The sequence below is a fragment of the Pimephales promelas genome, chromosome 17 (genome assembly GCF_988280905.1).
Source record: "Pimephales promelas chromosome 17, fPimPro1.hap1.1, whole genome shotgun sequence".
In the NCBI taxonomy this organism is placed as follows: Eukaryota; Metazoa; Chordata; class Actinopteri; order Cypriniformes; family Leuciscidae; genus Pimephales; species Pimephales promelas.
The window spans coordinates 17807789-17823035 of NC_142785.1; positions in this window are offsets into that span (position 1 = coordinate 17807789).

A 15247-nucleotide genomic window follows, 5' to 3' on the forward strand; every position below is an offset into this window, starting at 1 on the left:
AAAATGTGTTTATATGTTTTACTTTTTGTTTGCATTCTCAATGGTGAGCCTCAAATTCGTATCACTTTAAAGTAATATAAAAAATATTAGAAAAAAATGTTATTAGACAACAAAATTGAAAAGATAATTTTATATCATTATGTATTTTTCTTCTTGACATTAGTGTAATACATTTTTTTACACATTTCATTAGTGATCATTTGTGGGAGTAAATGTGATTAATTGTGAAAAATAACAAAAATAAAAGGATAAATAGGGGTCATTTTCTTAATTCAAAATATAATTTCAATTTTTTTTATTTTGTTTTTGCTTTGAAATATGACCTGGACATATTCCTGACAGGCCTTTGCCTTAAAAGCATTAAAAATGATAAAGGAGAAAAAACAAAGGACCTATGTTGCTTTTTTCAAGCACGTCAGCCCATTCCTGGGGGTTGGCGGCACTGGAGCGTTATTGTGAATGAACATGCACTGGGGCAGGCCATGCAAAGTAGTTAGCGGGGACTAAGCAAACAGAGCTGCCCTTCAAAGTGAGAGGAAGCATCATAAATCCAGCCTGGCGACAGGAGACGGTGTTCCTCCTCAGCTCCTGCAAACCTCTGCTCCGCCTCACCCATTCTCCACACAAGCAGCCCAGCAGCAGCCTAACTAATATCCCAGCAGGACTGAGCACAGGTGAAGAACCCAAAAGTGCACCCTTCCTGATATTTGTGCTTGTTCATTTTCTCTGGGGTTCATTCCATCCATCCAAAGCCAGCTTTTATGATGCCGATAAGGATGCCGTGGTGGCAAATTGCTGGATGATACACATCCCACAGCAAGCGTGAAATCTGGACTGGTTTTGTTACTTAATAGGAGCAATCCACGTCCAGCCAAATGGAGGCATTTTGCACACTTCCCCTTCTCATTCCCTCTCTCTAACACACATGCACACACACACACAGCTGTTCTTGGCCTGATGGCCACCAATAAACAAGAAAAGTTCACATTCCCAAAGGCGGCGGGGTCAGGACCTCAAAATAAAACGGACAAATCTGATTGTGGAATCAGCACGTGTCGCCAAGCCGGAGTTGGAGGGGGGTAAGGGTAAGTCGAGGACAGAGGTGAGCGAGCGCGAGAGAGAGAGAAGGCACTACTGCTGCCCTCTGTGTTTGAGTTTATGAGAGCTTTCCTGTGTTTGTCCCCTCGCCGACCTTGTGGCGCTGTGATGTTTCACCTGTGTTGTGGTTTCTCACATCTATACACTGCAGAACAGCAAGTGCTGATGTTCTCAGAGTGACCACAGCATGCTTTCTTCACCCATTAAGGCCCATATTGTGATTCTGCTATACAGTGATCAGAATATTGCTACAATAGTCCTACAATCTGCATAATAGGAACAAAGACATGGACACTTGTCCTTGCTGTTTTATTATAAAAAAATAACCTAAACTCATTGGAAAAATGTGCCTATTTTTTTTTTTTTAATTCAAAAATCAAAAAACAACCCTATACGTTCAATTCAGTTTTCAGCTGAAATTACCAATAGTGGTAATTTCAACAAATTCTTTGCACAGTACTATGCTATGATGACCTCAAAACACTTTAACCATAGTGCCAGATTTGAAAACTAATACATTTTGAAACTAATACATCAACTCCATGTGTATGGCATTTCCGAGTAAAGCTCGGTAGCTCACCGGGTACAGTATTGCACTTGTGACGCAATGTAAATGCATTTTTTGCCTCACTTTTGCTTTTGTTAAAACTATAAGTTAGGTTTAGGGTAAAGTTTAAAGTATCTGGTATGTTATTTTCAAATAAGATATAGCATTAACCCTTTAGCCAAATTAATAATTGCTTCAAAAACCAACGTAAAAATATGTTACAAAATTCACGTTTGTTTTTGATAGAACTGATCACTCTTTTAGCAACACAGTCTCATGAAGATGCGTATCTATACCACGAGTGTCATTTCTCGTGGCATTTATACGCCAAAAGTGTTTTTTCGTGTATATGGTACGCACTAAAAAACCCTGGGTTAGGTTTAGGGGGGAGGGGGGTGGGGAGTTTGTGCGTATTATACGCAAAAAAGTGCGTATCATATGTACGCGAAAATCGCGTGCCAAATACACGCAAAAACTGTTTTTGGCGTATAAATGCCACGAGAAATGACATTCGTGCCATAGACACGAACTTTCATGAGATCGGGCTGCTTTTAGCGCCACTTGCTGAACATTTAAATTTGAAAGTGTTGCAAAATGTACAAAAAGCAATGTAATATTTTGCAGTAATATCACCAGATATCATCATTTCCAATAAGCTTGGGCTGCTAGATATACTGCAGATAATTTTGCGGAAATTGCAAAATGATACTTTGAAAAGTATGTTCAAAAAATGTTCATAAAATAAAAAATATAGTTTCTTCATGGCTCCAAATATGTGTCTGCAGTTGCTGAACTTCTATACCAAAACTGTCTCTATTTAATTTAATTAATAATTTTTCAGGGTTTTTTTTATGTCCATCAAAACATTGAACATATTCTGAATAAGGTATTTAAAAGGTCTAAAATTCTCATTCTGATTTCTAAAATCAAATGTTTGCCTTTTTTAACATGTTAATCATGACAATTGGGGGCTTTTGCGTTTATATGATAGTTGCATAGTCAGAAAATGACCAAGTAATATTGGAATATTTGTTAGCATATTCAGTGTCCTCCTAGCACAGTAACCCAGCAAACACAGAACGTTCCCCTAATGTTCCCGAATGGTCCCTTGAGGTCATTTTTTTGGGAACCAAACAAGAACGTTATAGGAACGTTTCCCTGTAGGTTATTTTTAGGTTCCATTTTTATAACGCAAGTAGAAAGTTAACCTTAGGGGAAAGTTATGGGAACGTTGTGGGAACCAAAAACTAACGTTCCCAGAACCTAAATTTGTTTGCTGGGAAGTCTCAACAGCACTACTGGACACACAGGGAGGCGTGAGTGTGGGTTGTTGGGCATGCGCTCTCAGAATTGAGGGCTGTGGAAACATAAGCCGTCAGGGATGCATCTTTCCCCTCCACCTCCCGCTGAACTCCTTGCTCACTGGTTGACCTGATGTTATCAGTCGCTTTCACACTTGGTGCCGCTTCTGGTTGTAATTACACCGTGTAATGGAGCATCCTGTCAGCGCGTCTCAAACGCCGCTGGGCCCTTATCTCTCTGGCTAAGCATCTGCCGGGGCTCACGATAGAGATTTGCCAGGACAGTTGCGCAGAGGGAGAGGCAGCCAGACTCTGAGTGTTGCCCATTTGGCAGGTGGCGTTTTGCCCGCTGCTGCAGGTGCAAGAAATTTTTTCGAATTGTTCAAAATTGAGAACATCAGCATGGCTATTATGTACAGTAAGTAACCAAGTAAACCACAATGCTTGGGTGTTCTGGGTGGTTGCCAGGGCGTTGCTATGCTGGGGTGCGTTTACCAAAGCCAACTATGATCGCAAGTTCCGTTGTTACCAACAGAGTTCAATGAAACTTGTGACCGTAGTTGCTAATTATGTTTGTAGGAAACGCACCCCTGGGTGATTGATTGAAAATGTTGCTTTGCGGCTGTTAAAGAGTTCTGGGTGTTTTCTAGGGCATTGCAAGGATGTTCTCACTGCTAGGTGGTTGCTTACTGGCCAAAGTCAAAATAGCCCACCTTCAAGTCGCAATGATTTCCTAGTCTCCAGAAGGAGCTCGTCTAGAAAAGTAAAAGCACACCTCTCCTCAACAAATTAAATGATATTGTATTATCGTTCCCATGATCTTGTGTTTCCACTCTGTTTCCAATCTGTTTCCACTTGGAATTAAGATGAGTTTTTTGTTCTGGGCAGCACTAAATCAGCCCATTCTCATCCCAAGACGTCATCTAACTGACGCTTTTGACCATCCAACGTTTTTCCAGACAGAAGTAGAAAATCCAGACAGAAGTAGTTGAAATCGGGCACAAAAGACGGATTACAAACACCCGGTGTTAACAGGAATATTTTTCCCTTGTCTACTTATGACCAGATCGACCAAAACGCAGAGTGGAGTGTCTCAACATAATCTGAAAACGTGGGCGTTATAAATTCTTGTTAATACCTGGTCGAAATGCATCTCAACCAGGGTTACTATCAAATTAAATGTTTTATTGCTGGAATCAATTGTCACAGTAAGTTCAATAAGTCCAAGTTCAGTCCTCTGAAATTCATTATGCTATAATTTATTATCTTTTATCTTTGAATGTTCATTTTCCCATTTAGTCAGCCAACTTAAATCAACACCTCATCATTTTATATTGAAAAACAAAGGATGCAGATGGTGCCTGTATGTGGCTGGCTGCTAGACTGTTACAGATCATGTAATCTTACACAGATGTAGGTGGAAATGTGTTGATCTCATTCTCAAGCACTGTCTAAAAATGAACCATTTTTTAAAACAAACTCAAAGTTCATAGCAGTGGAGTATCGCAATTATGTTTGTATTCATAACTGACCGCGTCAGGTTGTGTTCTATTTCTGGACACCATTATACGATCATCTTTTTTTGCTCGACTGTCACGTCACGTCAGCTGTCTTTTGAACTTTGGTCTCTTTCAAGAGGTGTTAATCAAGGCAGGATTTTACAGTCACTCGTGCAATCATTTCCTCATCTCCTCTGCTGAATGGGCAGTTGTGAAACACGGCACTTCCCTGTTTAATTTGAGGTTGATGTGAGATGATTTCAGGCACATTTTCAGTGAACTCTTTGATGGGCAGCACTGGGTTCACCCATAGTTCAGGGTAATTCTGGGTGCAGAGACAACTCCCATTCAAGCCTTTATTTTGATCGGCTACCAATTAGCTTTGACACTGAGGTGCAGTCATTGCCGCTTGACTGGCTTGACTTGGGTCAGGGAAATGCTTCTCTTTGAAAGGTAAAACACAAAGCAATTGCAGATAACAGCTGATTCTGAGAAGATGACCTGTTTAAGCGGTCTCAAAGCATTTCCGGGTTTCCTGTAAATAATATACAGTCACTTTGGGACGTTTATTGATCATTTAACACTTTCCTTAGTAAATGAACAATCAAATTGTTTAATAGAATGGAGAGAGTATGATCTGCATCCGTGCGATATGAGTATTTCCACAAATTAGATCTATTTAACATCTTAGTTGTTTCTCTCAGACAGCGATGGGATTCAATGGAAAGCAAACTGAGACCTTTTCCCCTTTAAAAACGATCCTAGTATTCTCACGTTTGTATTCTGTTGAGTTTCAGATGAGATCTCTCAAAATTAGGTCAAACACTATATGCACTCAAAAATTTCTCAACAAAAGCTTTGGGAAACTTTTACCTCGTTCATTACTACATCATGTCACGCATTAGTCTAAAGAAAACAAAATAATTATTATTATTACTCGCAAAAGCATTCATTAAAGCTACACTGTGTAACTCTTTTAGTTTATTCTTAGCTAAAAAAAACACTTCTTTTAAAAATATATGTGCTCATCAATGTATATTTAATTCATTCAAGTAATAAAGTATTCTCGTGAGTGTATAATATGCCATTGAAAATACGTACGGGTAAGGGGTTCTAATGTCGGTCGCCATGTTGCCCCTCCATCTTGAAAGTACATTAGCCAAAGAGGGACATACCCGTTAATTCAAGCTTCACCTTTCGCGTTTACGTTTGAGTTAACACTCATGGACGAGGTCGAACTGGAAGCCATGTTAATCTTGAATTACACTGGCCACCGTAGGAGTTAAAACAAAATCGGAATTGAGAGGAACAGAAACTAATATTCACTGGATGGTCATATATCTTTTCACCACTAGATGGGGGTAAAAATCACACAGTGTAGCTTTAACTTGCTTTCCACTTACTGATATGTATATATTTTATACATATTATATGAAATTATCTGTTTTATAAATCAGAGCTGCTAAGTTTCAAACTGACATGCCCTATCCAATGACGCAACTTGTGTATCATCTAGAATGGGCTCTATGCATGGCGGTATTTCCGGTGAAGGTGTAAGGATGCTCGATAACTTCCGCCGATCGTAGCCCAATGCAAAACCGAGAATTTATATTGAATTTTAAACTCCATGGTTATAATAAAGAAACGTTAGTCACAAAAACAGATAAAACAGACACCCCTCGTTGTGTTTATGCTTCTTTTTAAAATTAAATTAAATAAACATAACTATACATAAAATTACATCTAAAGAATGCTAAACTGAAAGGATGTACATGAAAGAAAAACATAATAAAACTAAACATAATCCCAGACAGAAGTCCTCTACCAACAAGGTGTGTCCGCTTGGCATGCACTTTAGTCCAGCGATGGAGGGAGGGGGCTTTGGTGGAGAACGAGGAGCTCGCGAAGAACAGGAAACGGGGAGCCAAAAGTTTGAGGGTCTGAGGCAAAAATGGGGCCTGGCAGAATGAGGTGACATCGGAGGGAGTGAGAACCAAGGCAGAGCCCGGAGGGAAGAAGGAACCCGGTGGAACCGAAGGGGTGAAGGGCCTTAGAGGCCCGGAATTCAACAGTGGAACCAGAATGACGAAAGTCCAAGTTGGAACTGAATGGACAAGGAGCTTAAGTGATGTCACTCCACAATTGAGTTCTCCAGGGAGTGGAGAACCAAGGTGAAACTGAAAGACTGACTGGGCAAGGTGGAGACATGGGCCTGGAGGCCCGAGATGCAGCCAGGGGATCCGTTTCATAGAGCCGAGCTGGTGGGAGGGAGTCAGAGACGAGGGCGAAGCTGAGGAAGCAGAGCAGGTGAATCCATGGAACTGGACGGAGCCAGCTGTGATGGCGGAGATATCAAGAGCAGGTGACAGGGTGGGACTGGATCATCTAACGGATTCCTTGAAGCGAGTTCAGAAACAGGTATAAGGGTCGGAGGTGGCTCCATTGAGAAGTTAATGAGCCCTCCTCAGGAGAGGACTGCCCCCGGGATTGCCCTGATGGTGGGCTCTGGCCTCGGGACGGAGAAGGCCTTTGGCTCTAGCTCCTGGATGGACTTGTTGGCAGTCCCTGGCTACTTGGTTGGCTCATTGGTGGCTTTAGCGCGTGTTCTGTGGCAAGCATTGTTTCTCGCTGTTTCTGTTGTAGGCTTAGGCATCAAAATCAGCTCCACAACAGAAGATGTCTCATGCCTTCCAAGACACTGTGGGCTGAGACGATAAGTCCTGTCTGGAAGAGATGGCTGCTGGTGATGGAGAATATGCCAGTGAGTCGTATTGCAATTTTACAGTTGTAATATAAAATATGAATCACTTGATTTTCCCCCAAATCGTGCAGCCTTACTAAACCCATAGATAGGAAATATATTAAATGTGACTCCGAAAAAAAAAAGAAATTTACTGCAGGGAAATTTTTCCAACACATTTTAAATTATTCTAAATGTTTGCTTGTTTAAACGCATCACCTAAACGACCAAATGTGTGTCGTTTCTGTGTCACAAGCACAGTAAAAGCTCCAGAGGACAGCTGTAATGATATCATGGCTGATCTTCCACAGGGTAGGACTGTTCCAGTGCTCACCGTGAATGTTATAAACCTCTGAACTCCTTCTCTCTCTGATTGACTAGTCTATAAATAAAAGCTCATGAGTGTTAAAGGGTCACATGCAGTGTGTGTGGTTAAAACGCATTCCTAGTGAATCTTGGCTGAACCCAGATCTGCTGTTCGCGGTTCCAGCCGCAGTAAAACAGAGCTTCTCTGCTGGTGACAGATGGAGAGGGATGGAGGTCTCGGCAACGGCTCAAGGTGAATCGGAGGGCAGGCCAGCGAAAAACCCAGTGCTCAAAGCAAGAGAGAGAGAGATACCTCACAGCTACCGACTGTACACCTCGGCTTCCCTTGGTGTCGTGTAAGGATGAGACCCGGTACTCCTGTCCTTTAACCCCCTCTCTTTCTTTCTCACTCCCACAAAGGAGACGAGACAGTCCTTTGATGGTGACAATGAAAGATGGCCAATGCTAAGGAAAACACTCGGCTATGATTGATCATTTGATGCATGGCCTGAACAAAAGTGAAAATGGATGATAAATGCACCAGAAAGCACACGGGGGTAGAGGACTACACGTGAAAAGAAGAAGCTAATGGAACTACTGAAGCAATGTGTTTGTAAAAGCATCTCAAACTGCTGCTGGACAGACGTGTGCCAGCCTGAAAGGATCATTGAACATGCTCAGAGACAATATCCAAGTGCCATTAATATAAGAATTACCCAATGATGAACTGCTAGATTATTGAAAATTGAAAGCACATAATTATTTATACAAGTTCAATGTATAGAGGGTTAGGGATAATGATTTTTTTCCCAATTAACTGTACTGTCGAAGTATTCTCTTCTGCATTCATCTCCCTTCACTTTTGAGTGGAACGGCCACATCTCAAAATCCATTTCACAACTGACGAATAGAACCAAGTACCTGCCCAACATTTTTTTCTTTTTTGATAATCAATTACCCTCAGGTGTCTCACAATACAACCCGGTCTCATCCCAAATCGTCATATAACTGACGTTTTGGGACGTCTTTTGACCATACGTCAATATTCGCCTTTTTAGGGCCCCCTTAAACGTCGGTAGATGAGGTTATGGGATCCTAACTCTACCCCAGACCTAAACCTAACCCTAAACCAAACCCGTCACCTAACTGACGTTAAAGGTAAAGCGTCAGTTGTATGACGGCCCGGGATCGCCATCTACCGACGTTTAAGGGGGCCCTAAAAAGGCGGATATTGACGTATGGTCAAAATACGTCCCAAAACGTCAGTTATATGACGATTTGGGATGAGACTGTGTTACACAATACAAAAGAAAAGACCTGTTGCTACTTCTGTTTCATCTTGACTTTAAGCATATAGACTGCGGGAGTGTTCCTGAACTGGACCTCACAAGAAAATTGAAATTTGGCCAAATAAAATATGTGAAAAGGAGGGCCCAGCATTTTTACTATTACCTAAGGTATGGTTTCTGTACAGTTATTAATGGATATAAAGCATGCAATATGAGACCGTTACAAAGGGATTATCGTGACGAGTCACATAACATATGTATCATAACCAAATCTCATTAAATATTGCAACAGTAATTTATCTCAGTAATTTGTTTTGAGTATGATGAATAATATATATATATATATATATATATATATATATATATATATATATATATATATGAAAGTATTGTTAAAAAAATCATAAATTATAGATTTAAAAAAATCATAAATACAATTATATTAATGATCTATAATGTATATATTTTTAATAGTAAAATATATAATTACATTTAAATATATAGTAATAAATATTTGATATAAATGGATGTATTATATCTGGTATATGAAAGTATTAATAGATGTTTTACTTATTTGCATAACCATATTTATTTAGATTAATTAAACATTTTAATGTAATGAAGATAAATATATAATTACAATTAAATATATGATGTATATTTTACATAAATTCACATGATACTATATACATTATATAAAAGGATACAAATAGTTTATTCACATGATTGTATTAAAAAAATATACTAATTGAAATATTTGAATGTAATTTGTATAGAGTTAAATAAATGACATTGAAATTTATATTATTTATTTTATTTTAAATTGCAAGGATGTATTACAGTATACGAAAGAACATTTATTTGCACAATTGTATTAATAATTGATATTAATTATTTTATAGTCAAATATATATAATCCAATTATTTATGTTAATTGTTATGATTTATATTTGCATAAGTATATAATGTCATCATACTCAAACCTACATCATGTCCCTGTATTTTAGGGCAAATGAACAAACTTTATAGCTAAACACTTCAAAGAGACCATATGAATAAGAATGTGTCTATTGATCCCATTTAGTTTGAGATCAAATATGACGACCGAAACCTTCTGGTCCACGACCCACTGTTATTCAAAGTTCGAAGAGTTGACAGTTTAGCATAGAGGGCTAAAGCACAAATGATATATTGGCTGTGGCCTCAATGAGACAATCACATACATTTGTGAGCTGAGCTGTCTGAAACTGTGCCACAGAATCTGTATCTGTCCCAGCACTTCCCCGAGGTGGACTGTAGTTAACCCCTGACCACGGCTACTTTCACTCCTTCTCCTGACAAATCAGGGCCTGTAAAGTTGAATATGAAAGCCAATTTATGGAGGAGCACCTCTTTGATTGCACCACCTAAATAGTCCCCGAGGCTCCCGAAGATCTGAGGATCTGAGATCTGCGTCTCACACCACGTTCAGAGCGCCATTACGACGTCAGCGTGTATCAGACTGCATTGACACAGGCATAAAATGCAAACGAACTCACCGGGGCGGGGGCTTCAGTTCAAAGAACCGGGGGCCCGACGTGATAATGTGTCTCCGCTTTTTACAAGCAGGTGAGGTGTCACCCGGCATAATGCAACCCTAACTAAAAGTGTGAAATGCTTGCTACTGTAGACCTAATGCCAGTCACAAACCAGATAAGAGAGGGTCGGGTGGGAGGGTCAGACTGGATGACTAGACTCGCACCGTCACCTCTCTTATTCCTTTGTGTTCTTCTGTCCCATCTCTGCCCCCAGCCCTGGTTCAACCTGGAGGGCCCCGGGACAATTCACATCTCCAGGTCTGACAGGAAACAAGGGCCGTGGTGCACAATGAAGTCCTGTAGACACTTTGACTCCAGCTTTAATGACGGCACTTAGCAGGTACCTCTTCAGACGGCCCTGTGCCAAGTGCTGTAAACGACACTCTTTTCATAGAGGCATTCCTCCATTTATACCACTTTTCCTGCTATTTCTCTTTGCAGTAGCTGTAACACATATGACCCGAGAAGAAACACTCCTCCCTATTTAAACCTATAAGACTCCTTCCCTTGTGAAAAAGCATACTTTACTAAAAGAATACTTAAGTGCAAACTGAACGTAATGTTGTTAATTACAATTAAATTAAAATGTATTATAGTTAAAATTGATATTAAAAGCAAATAGTTAAGTTAAGACTGTTTTTGACCCAAGTAGGACTTAAAGTGCATCTTTATTCGTAATTTCATCTGTAAGAAATATGGTTAAAGTATACTGCAGAATACACAGACAAGCATTGGAGGGTAAACTGAAATACACTTTAATATCATTTCTGTTGCAACTTGTATGTCATGTATTTGAATATATTTTTAATTTCACGTTTGCAACGATGAAGTTGCAGTTTAGTATAAATACAAATATTGTTGGTACTTTACATGCTTTAATATGTTTTGATCATCACATCAAAATAATTGCACTTCTTTAAACCACTACAAAAAGTTAAACAATCATTTAAAATGTACTTTTACATTGACACTATTGCAAAGTGCACTTTTTTAAAAGTAATAATCAAAATGATCTTTTATTTCATAAATATGTTGTACAGTTTTAAAATAAAATATGCTTTTAAGATTTGATGTGTGCATTCTTTTCTTTCTAAAAGGTGCATTTCTACTCTATACCAATATGCACCATTTAGGGGTAGACAAAGTTAAAATTTAAAGCTAAAGGTACAGTTTGTAGTACCACATTTTCATTAATGTGTAAATTTTCCAAATGTTTCAAAAGGAGTTGTTAAAAAGCCCCAAAAGTGAGCATTGGCCTGCTCGCAGGGTCCTAACATGATGAAGCAGCCGAAAGGTGAGACAGTGGACTTGAGGAGTGCTAAATCACACTATGGCTTGAGAGGATGAAGCATTGCTCTTTAATAGGCAATAAATAAGGATTAGCATCAGTGGGGTTATGTTCAGGTCAGGAAGGGTCTGATCAGGGCTGTGGAGTTCACTGATAGACTCTCTGGCCCTGACTGGATTCCCAGCTGTGAACACCAGCGGCCCTCATCTGTCCCTGTCTGTCTCAGCAGGAGCTCATCTCAATGTTCCCCACCACACCTACCACACTCAAAATCCACACCGTTCACATCTCACCCCGCTGTCTCCACACGACAATTATTCTTTCCTTGCACTGCAGGCGGGATTTGAAAAGACACAGAGAGAGAGAGAGCAAACATGAACAGGTGATCCACTCATTTTAAAAATGTCAATTTTAGGATGTCATGTCATGACACTCATTGTGCGTCTCGTTTTATGTCCGCTGTGCATGAGAATCAACACATAATGTGGAAATTAAAAGGTTTACTGGATATTAGAAAGAAAAGACCACTGGAATTCATTATGCAGATTTGATGATGGCATCATTGCTGTTGATGCATTTTGAATCGTATGCGTTGTAACTTGAGTTATTTAATCTCGATTTATTTCTCAAATAGGAATTAAAATTAAATTAAGACTTTTTAAATTAAGATGTATATATATTTATATAATTATTGGAGAAAATATGCTACAGAGGAGATTAAACCCATCAAAATAGCTACACTATAAATAACAATAGCACATCAATGGTTCTTCTGAGATTGATTTAAATGTTTTTATGTTTGGCCTCACAAAGACCCCAAAGATATCAGCATGATGAAGTTTTATCCCCCTTCAAATCCTAAAATAAAGTAACCAAAACTAATTTTGACAGATAAGCTTGACACTTAAAAGACCCTTTAAAGGGATAGTTCACCTTGAAATTAATTTTTGATATGTTTTAGCTTACCTCAAGGGCATCCAAGATGCAAGTGTCTTTGTTTCCACAGTATTTTCAATTTTGATATTTTTCGGTCAAACCGTTCTTGTCTGTCAGTCAATCTTCCTCACAGAGCACGCACAGAGAAGTCCAAATTAAACTGTCAGGCATGGTGGTGGTGAAAGGAGCAAGGACTCAGGTGCAGAGATGATGGGTTCTTTAATGATAATAACAAAACAAAAATGCAAACCAAACTACCCCGTAGGGGAACCGACTTGACACAAGGGGTAATACACCAGGTAAGCAGCACATGACTGCAGACACAAGGAGAATAAATAGGGAGAACAAACAAAGGAGGACAGGTGGGGCAAATTAATCAATCAGGTAATGAGGGAGGACTGGTGGGGCAAATAAAACAGGTAACAAGATGGGAGGGGCCAGACGATCAACAGGAGAGCACAAGGAAACATCCATGAAAAGCCATGTGCTCACCAAACATAACTAACACAAGCACATGGCTAGTAAAACAAACCACCAGCCATGTGCTTGAGACATGAACACGCAGCTATTGAGAACACTCATAAGCCATGTGTTCACACAAAACATGACAAAAGCACACAGCTAATGAAAACACAAGCTGCGTGCTGCACAAGACAATAACTACATGAAACAAGGCACAGACAAGACAAAACCAAGAAATAGACTAGACTAGAAGTGACAGAACCCTGACATAAACATGATTTAATGACTCGTAAATGTAAGTACACATTGATGGCCTAAGACACAAAACAGGCATTTTTTGTGAGAAAATTAACAGTATTTACATCGTTTTTACCTCGTGTAACCACAGCCACGTCCAAGTACTACTTGGGGTACCGCAAGCACCGGAAAGCCCCGGAAGTGATCTCTCGCACTAACACAGTCTCATCCCAAGAAGTCATATAACTGACGTCTTGGGACGTCTTTTGACCATACGTCAACATCCGCCTGTTTAGGGTACCCTTAAACATCGGTTACATGACGATCCCGAGCCATCATACAACTGACGCTTTACCTTTAACGTCGGTTAGGTGACGGGGTAGGTTTAGGGGTAGGTTTAGGTCTGGGGTAGGGTTAGGATCCGATAACATCATCTAACCGACGTTTAAGGGTACCCTAAAAAGGCGTATGTTGACGTATGGTCAAAAGACGTCCCAAGACGTCAGTTATATGACGTCTTGGGATGAGACTGCTCGCACGTGTACGTCACTCATTGTTTACACAGAGATTTCAGAAGTGTTACCCTTCACTGTGAAGATCTAAACATATTTAGATATACAAGAAATTGCAATGGAAGACGATTTTGACATATATCAACAGACAACGCTCAACCCGTGCCTTTAGATCACTTGGACGAGGTAAAAACAACATAAATAAAAACTGTTCGTTTTCTCACACAAACCGCTCGTTTCGTGTCTTAGGCCATCAATGCGTACTTACATTTACGAGTCATTAAATCATGTTTAATTTTGACTTCTCTGTGCATGCTCTTTGAGGTGGACCCCGTATACCTCTATTAAATGACTGACAGACAATAATATGCCCTTGAGGTAAGCTAAAACATATCAAAAATTAATTTCAAAGTGAACTATCCCTTTAAATACATATGTCATACCCAATATCATTCTTAATCTGAGCCCAGCATAATCAGGACTGTAGGGGAAGTCATGTCTTGAAGCATGAGGTTAAAAGTCTGGCTCAAGCTGCTGACACACGTTCTCCAGGCAGTGATAGTGTAAAGAAAACCTCAGCACTGAACTTTGCTGAATCAAAGACACGACTCAAATGGGGAGACAAAGGTGGCTCTTGACGGATGGCTGGAATGAGGGATGAGGTGGCATAGGAGCCATTAAAGCTCTCCACCATTAGAGTTTTCCCCAACTGATAAGTTACACTTCCAAAGCAGCTCCGAAAACATTCACTGGCCCCCACCGCTCCATGTCACTTTAAACCCTCAGCGTTCAAGTAATAGCTCGTCGTTTTTGATCATTGAGGCAGAAGCTGGCATTGGAAAGCCTCCCCGCTAGAGTCAAACTGTTTTCTTTTTGAAACGACGGATGTTGAAAATAAATGACACTGCTCGCTCGGTCTGGCATGGGAATGAACCCGAAGAGAAGATAATGGCAGGTTGGATGAGGGTGAAATGTTGCAAAGCGTTCCTCTCGTGAAGGAGGTAATGGGAGATACAGAGGTAACTCTTTCAGCATATGTGTGTGTGCGCACAAATGTCACAGACACACCACTCTATATCGCCTCTGCCCTCCCAATGAACTGGGCCAGTCTTCCTCACTTGCTTTCAGAGTCCATAGCAGCTGTTCATAGAGCGTCCTTCTGATGGGAACAGCAAATTAATCATTTTAGTGTTTTGTGGGAAGCTCCACCATTATCTCTTTCCTCATACCGAAACGACTTAACATACCTGCGATGTTTTGCTCTTTAACTCATCACGAGCCACACTGAGCAATGTTCAACCTTCAGAAAACTATTTGATCATGAAGCATTGTGTGTCTAACGGCAATAAAAAGTCAAAACGTTCACTTTCTGAATGATAATGGAATTTATTCAAATTACATGAACACTTGATTTGGATTAGTCAGCACAGTGTGTGTGTAACTGACTGAGTTACC